Genomic DNA, 7,866 nt, shown 5'->3' with positions numbered 1-7,866 from the left:
CGAGAGAGAGAGAGAGAAAGAGATAGAGAGAGGAGAAAGAAGGAGGAGGAGGAGGAGGAGGAGGAGGAGGAGAAAAATGAAAATGAGTTGAAGGAGGAGACAATGAATTAGAAGGTCAAGATGACTATAAGAAGAAGCATGAGAAGATAAAGAAGGACAAGAACAAGAAGGAGAAACACAAGCAGAACAAGAAGTATAACAATGAATTGATTAAACATATGAATGAGAATTATACTCATGAGGAGGAAATGCAGAAGTGGGGAACTCAAGAGAAATATATTGCTCTGAATGGCACAGCCCTGCTGTGGACATCCTCCACCCACGCTCAACACACCTCCAAACCATACCCCTCAAATTAGTGTAGCCCCGTCTGAGTGGATGAATCCACTGGCAAGGTGGAGGCACCCACCATCAAGTGCTTTTCCCCAAACCCACCTGTGATCATTGCTGCAGTGGGGAGAAAACCTTGAACACATGAGTCTTTGGGGGCCAATCCAGATGCAAAGTCTAGCTGTTTCTCTTTGGCGGGTTCAACATGAACTGAGAGGTTCTGGGGTGCAAGGGGCTATTTCCTAGAAAGGTGATCCTGTAGTGGACCTCCTGTGCATAGAGGGTCCTCAGGGAGGAATCAGTGGGGAGACTTTGGTGGAACAGTAGCTGGATTTGCGGGCTCTCAGGTCTGTGTGTGAGACCTGCGCTGGCAGAGGCTCTCAGTTGTGGGGGATGTTGGGTAGTGTATTCCTTGAGTGTCACCTACCACGCCTGTGCCCCTTCCTCTCCAGAGCTGAGGATCCCTGCTGATGGGAACGTATATTACGCCCTGGATGGCAGAGTGGATTATAACTTCGTTCTTCGGGAAACAGCTGCCAGAAAGTGGTTCAAGGTCAAGCCAAAGGAGGTAATCAGCCACCTTCTTCAGTCTTTACTCCTGGGGCCACTCCACATCCTCCAAGGGGACAAGAACCTCAGGTTCTGAATGGATGTTGTAGAATGCCCACGGAGCCAACTGCCAGGCTGGGTGGGGTGCAGGTGCTGGGCTTTGCTGATGTTGTCATCCCCCACAGTTCTCGGAGCCTTCTGTGGCAGTGGCATCCAGGATCCCAGCAGCTGGGAGCAGCAGCTCTGCAGTGGCTGCAGGACCATTGCCCCAGGCCACCCAAAGCAATGAGTGGGGCAAGAGAAAAGTCACCAGTAGCAGCTCCTCACTGCTTCACTCCAGCGAGCAGGTGGAAGACAGCCGCTTTGTTCACGTCCTCCTAGAGGGACAGAGCCAGAGGGAGACAAAGCGCATCCTGGTAAGCCTGACAGCAGGGCTGCCTTCTGGGTGTCCACACAGTGGAAGGCAGGAGACACAGCCAACCCCGGGGCTGTGGTGGGAAATAAAGAAGAGAGAGGTCCATCTTAAGGGCTTGACCTGAGGAGGGAGAGCCTCAGCATGCCCAGCTCCAGCGGTGAGTGGGCTTGTGTATTGTGGGTTTTGCAGGCCAGAAGTGCAGACGGAAGTGCTGTGGGCAGATGAGGTCAGAGAAATGTCCAGGGTGCAGGCTGCAGTGCCTAGAACTTGGTATTCTCAATGAGTGAGGTTGGAGCAGAGGAGGTGACAGTGACTTGTCACATGGGTAGGAGGGGATGTGTTGCTGGTGGCTGGGAAGAGAACCTCCTTAGCATGACTAGGTGTGGGAATTTGGGGTCGGGATCACCTGGGGGGTCATGCCAAAGCTTCGGAATGTCAGCCTTTGCATGAATGTGAATAGGGAGCTAAAGGGGTACTTGGCAGAATTTCTATGGGTGTGCAGTAGACACGCTAATGCTGCAAGTGTCCAGCTGCAGAGGAGACATGTCCAGTGCCTGCCAGTGCTGAGTCAAGTACCTCATTACAACCAGACCCGCACCGAGCTTCCAGAGGCCAGGGCCTCTCGAGGCTATCATAAAGCACTCAAGTGCACACTCTTGTATCTGAGTCTGTTTTGTGTAGTGGCAGTCAGGACCAAAATTTTTAGTGAATCTGCCTCTTCCACCCACAAAGGCAGCCTGCATCCCAGAGCACACTTGGCACGCAGGTCCCTGGTCCATTGCTCTCATCTCAGTGAGTTGAGAGTGTGTCTGTGCATAGGCAGCTTGGTCCTTTGACCTGAGTGGAATGTGGCTCCCCAGGGGGAGGGGGGATGGCAGGTACAGGCCGATATTTGTATCAGGATTGTTCTAGTAGCACATTGCAAGAACCCAGGGGGTATATGGAGGCCACACTCAGGTAGCAGGATAACAAGATTGTGCCCTTGTCTATGTAGCTGAGATTTCTCCTGAATGTTTGACCACAGTCTTCTGGGTAACTCCTCTAAAAGCCATTCCCTGATGACATTTGTCCCACCCTGATCCAGGTGACCTGCCAGGAGAGGGTGACGAGCCTCATCCGCAGGGCCTTGGACCAAAATAGGTTGCAGCATGAGGATGTGGACAACTATGAGCTGCTGAGAATGATGTCTCTGCAGGAGAGTAAGTAGGACAATCAGATAGTGGGGAGAAATGATCCACAGTGGGCTCAGGATAACTCACTAGAGAAAGTGGGCCTTGGCCCTTAGAAAACCAGAGTGTGGTGGGCCTGGTGCAGGAAACCAACTGCAGTGATGGGCGTGTCCAATGTGGAGGTGCTCCAATGAGGCCCCAGGGGGCTGCTGGACCTCCCTAAATGTGTTCTCCCCTGGACCTGGTCAGGCAATGCAAAGCTAATATCGATGAGGGGCAAGGAAGAGAGAGGCTTAATCAATCGTCAGTTTGGTTTATGGCTCACTGATAAGGATGCCTTCAAATGAAGAGGAGGAGAACATGGGTCCTGATTGGATCAGCATTGCTATGGACGGAAGCAGCACAGGTCCCAATCCATGGCTAGGATATGAGAAGTCCTGCCTACTCACAAGAATGTCAGGATGGCAGCAGCTGGGAACAGGACTCAGTGAAGAGGAAGTCAAGGCCAGGGGACAGCCTGTTTGGGTTCTTTTTGGAATAATTCCAAGTCCTCTGTGCCTGGGTGCCCATCTCCTGAAGATCCCAGAATGGCCAGGTTATGATTCCTTCCAGCAATAAAGAAGGGCATCTGAAGAACATAGGCCACAATGCTGAGCTGTCCACAATGAAAGTGCTCTTTCCTTTCTTGTGAGCCAGACACTCCTAGCCTCCACCATCCCAGCCTGTCCACAATAGAATCCACCATCTGTCGGGCATGTAAGTGAGTTTTCCCATTTTCACACACCACCTCATTTAGGTTGGCTCTGTCTTACACATGAGGAAGACTGAGGTGCAAGGAGCTGGGCAAGGGGGCAGTGTCTGCGAATCTCAGGGACTTGGGAGGCTGTGCAGGAGGACCAGAAGTTCCCAACAGCCTCAGAAACTTAGGGAGACCCTGTACCCAAGTCGAAAGGCCTGGGAATGGTCTCAGTGCTTAAGTGCCTCTGGTTTTATCCCTGGTACAAAAATAAGCCAGTCAATAAGGAATTACCAAACTGAGAATCTACGAAGGTGATTTCAGAAACACACTTTCCACCCAAGCATCAGTTGAGAGCAGGCTCCAGACCAGGGGAAGTTTGTGTGTAACAAACGTCAAAAGGGACGACTAGCAGGGGGCCTGGAACCCACTAGGTGTGATGGCATCTATGCCTTATGGCAGGAGGGTGGCAGTGATGCTGGCCCTTTCCTAGATTTTGAAAATCTTGTTTTCATTGGGGAAGCTTTTTGGAGGTGGAATCTAGTTTAGCAATCCTGGACAAGATGAGGTGCTGACTACCACAGGTAGAAGCCTATCCAGAATGCGGTGTCTGTTATTCAATCTTTCCTGACTATGAATATGACAAAGAAAGGAAGTCTGATTGTGAACTGATTTCATCTTGGGGTTCTGAAGAGGGGCTGCATCTGGGCAGAAGAGTGTGATAGATTTGAACTCCTCAGGATGCCCAGCCATTGCCAGAGAAAGAAGGAGAAGGAGGAGGAGGAGGAGGAGAAAGAGGACACTCCTGAGTGGGGAGAGGATCACACGATGAAGAGCAGGAGGAGAAGAAGAAAAAAAGGAGGTGAAACGGAAGGAAGTGTGGAGGGAGATACACAAGAAGAAGAACAAGAAGGAATCATGTAAGAACAAGAAAAAGACCCAGAAAGAACTACAAGAAGATGCAGGACAGAAAGAAGAGCCACAAGTAGAACAAGAACCAGAATACAAGCACCAAGCAGACAGTCATGATGAGAAACAAGGGGAAGGAGAGTGAACCTAGAAAACAATAGAGTTCTCCAGGGCACCACCCTGCTGAAGTCCTCCCATGTCCATGCCCAACACACCTCTGATGGATACCACCTCCCCTCCGTGTATTCATCCATGAGTGAATTCATCCAGGCAAGAGGATGAATTGACCCACCATCCAACGCTTCCCTGAATGCCCATGTGTAAGCATGCAGGAGCCTTTGGGGTGCCAATCCTGATGCAAAGTCTAGCAGTGTCTCTTTGGCAGGTGCAACCTGCACTGAGAAGTTCTGGGGCCCAAGGTGTTGTAGGGCCAAAGAGGCAAGGCACTGAAGATAGCAGGAAACAGTTTAATTTGGCTGCAGCCAGGTTCAGAGGGTACAGCTTTAGCTGTAATCAATCAATCCCCTGAACCCCGAGTTCAGGGAGTTTCAGGGTTTTATACCCAGCATGTAAGGGGAGGGGCTCAGAAGTTCACAGTCTGCAGAAGTTCACATAACAGCAGCTTTTCTTTCACTTTTGTGGGCAAGTTAACTCTTCAAGGACAACACCTGAGAAGGGGAGAGCTTCTTCTCCCCTTTCTTTCCTCCCCCTGCCAGCTGTTACCATGGAGCCCATTTGTAACTTATCTTTAAAAAAATGTAGACATCTCTGTGCTGCTCAGCTCAAAGCCAGAGGCCTTGTTTGCACATTTCTTCAAAGTACTATACTGGATACGTTTGTGAAAAACTAGTAAGAAGGTGTCCAACACCTGGAGTGTTGGTATCTTCTTAGCCAGTGGCCAAGGAAACAGGGTGACATGAAAATAGGAAGTTTATCTACCATGGACTCTCTTGCTGACAGTCTTCAAATCAGCCATGTTTGTAGAAGGCTTTTCTGTGGAGAAAGGGGGTGCCACTTCAAAGGTGCTGTTTCCATTGTCAGGTGCTCTTTTGGTTAAAATCCTGTGCATCATCTTCTCCAGGGAAGAATCATTGAGGGAGTCTTTGGTGGCACTGTAGCTGGATTGGAGGGCTCTCAAGTCTGGTGCTGGCCTGCCCTGGCGGAGACTCTCAGGGGTTGGGGGTGTTTTGTGGTATAATCCTTGAGTGCCCCCTAACAATTCTCTCCACTTCTCTCTGCAGAAATCAAGGTCCCTGACCACTCACTCATGTATCTGTCCATGAATCCGCGAATAAAATACCATTTCATCGTGAGGAAACGCCCCCAGGTCAAGGGAAAGGAGGTAAACACCTACCTTATTCAAGCTGTACTTGTGCTGCCATTCCACTTCTTGTAACAAGAAGCCTCTTCACCTGGACATATGTGCTAGAAGCCCATAGAGCTAACTGACAGGCTGGGGTGACTTTCTGTTTCTGGGTTTGCTGATGTTCCATCCCCCACAGTTCTCAGAATCATCCTGCAAGTCCTCCAGGCCACTTTCCCACAAGCAGGTGGGAGACACCTGCTTAATTCGTGTCCACCTAGAAACACAAAGTCCAAAGCTGGCCAAGACTGTCCTGGTAAGCCTGGGAGCAGGGGTGTCCCCTGGTGCTTACACCTGGGTGGGGAGCAGACACTGGTCCAATACCATGGACTACTCATGCCCTCTTGCATTGGAGTTTCTGGATGATCAGGAGGATAGATGGGAATCAAGAAGGGAGAGGTCAGTGTGAAGGGCTGGAGCTGAGATGAGGGAGAGCAGCAGCTGTCCACCACCACGTCTGAGGGAGTCTGTGTGTCAGGTGGCAGCATGCAGTCCAGAAGGGCAGAGGCAGGTATGGGTGACAGATGAGAATAGGACAGGACCTAGGTGGCAGGTTCCCCTGTATGGGATGCTGTCATCCATGGAGGAGGACAGCAGTGTGAGGTTCTGCATGTTCCTTGAACAAGGAGCTGAGAGGGTCCCTCTGCAGAGTCGATATGGATGTGTAGAGCAAGCACACTAAATGTCCAGGTAATCTGCAGGAGAGGAGCCCTTTCCAATGACCACCCTTGTCGGATGAGGTGCCCTCCCACACCCCAGCCAGCACTGAGCCTCTGGAGGCCAGGAGCTCTCGTGGCTGTCTTTCAGCACTCCTGTGTGTGGTCATGTTTTTGTGTCTGTTTTGGGCCCTGGCAATCCAGACCAAAGCCCTCTAGGTTTTGTGTCTAGGCCACCCAAATGCCGCCTGCATCCTCAGGCAAACCTGGGATCTTGGAGGCCACTGTCCCATTCCTCCCAACTTGTGAGATGAGATTGCATCTGTATACAGGGAGTGGAGTCCTTTCACCTCGAGTGGAGTGGGGCTCCACAAAGAGCAATGGCAGGTCCAGGAAATCCTATGTACAAGGATTGGGCCAGTAGCCTATGGGAAGAGCACACATGATGAGCAGGAAGCCAGCCTCAGGTAGTAAGGTCATGGATGTTGCCCTTGTATTTAGAGTGGAGGTGCCTCCAAAATGCCCCTGCCCACTGTCCTTGAGTAGTCACTTCAAGGCCCATTTCCTGAAGGCCTGTCTCTCATGCTGCTCCAGGTGACCTGCCACGATAGGGCTCCTGTCGTCATCCGCAGGGCCCTCGAGCTACACTTGCTTGATCAGGAGAAGCCGGAGGAATATGAGCTGGGCCAAATCATCTCTCACCGTCAGAGTAAGTGGAACAATCAGATGGCAGGGAGCAAGGGTCAGGATGTGGACTCAGGTCAACTCTTAGCACCAAAGAGTAGTCTCTGACCCCCAAGAACACTCCAACAGGGTGTGTTGGGGCTCGTGCACAGAGACAACTGCACTTCTGCTGGTGTAATTCTCGAGGTTCTAAGGTATACCCCAGTGGCTATTGCGGCTCCCCACCAGGTGCCCTCCCCTGGACATGAACAGGCATCTAAAGCTGACATCAGTGAGGAGTGAGGAGGAAAGCCTGCTTACAGGCTGTGGTCTGGGATAGGAGTGGTTTCAGAGGAACATGGGAATGCATGGGCTAAAGATGGAACTGGCACTTTTGTGGACTGAATCAGCAATATTGAAAGCTTCTGTGTGACCAGAAAACCACTGCCTGGGCAGAGCATGGCCAGGATTCTAGCAAGCAGTAACAGGATGAAATTGGGAAGAATACACAGCCTGGGAGACAGCCTGAATCATCTGTGTTTGGATAAAGTCCATGGTCTTCCGCACCTGAGTCCACTTGCCAAGGAGTGATCACAATAGCCAGGTTATGACCCCTAACTAAAGTCACATGAGGGCTTCCTGAGCACGTCGGCCACAAAGCTCATCTGTTAATAATGCCAGCGCTTTTTGGTGGGTTGGTTTGTTTTTGTGAGCCCAACACCCACAGCAGCCATGATCCCAGCCTATGTATGCTGACTTCCACCACCCCTATGAGTTCTAGGATCAATTTTCTCCTATCTTAACATACTGTTAGGTTAGTAGAGTCTATGGAAGAGGAAGTCTGTCTGGGGCCTTAGTAGCCTAAGAAATTCATAGCAGAGATCCACACATCCAACCCAGAAGGGATGGAGAACAGGTTCTACGTTAGAAGAGGCTGAAAGGAAACACGTGTTCAGAGGAAGGAGAAGCGGGCTGTTGTATTCCCCCACTCGGTGTCATGGCACCACTGGACCATACACCATGTTGGAGGGAAGCATTCCCTTTGCTGGTCTTTGGAACCATTGTTCTCAGTAGGG

The sequence above is a fragment of the Callospermophilus lateralis genome, chromosome 14 (assembly GCF_048772815.1).
Source record: "Callospermophilus lateralis isolate mCalLat2 chromosome 14, mCalLat2.hap1, whole genome shotgun sequence".
NCBI classification, from domain to species: Eukaryota; Metazoa; Chordata; class Mammalia; order Rodentia; family Sciuridae; genus Callospermophilus; species Callospermophilus lateralis.
Note: the sequence above shows the minus strand (reverse complement) of the source record.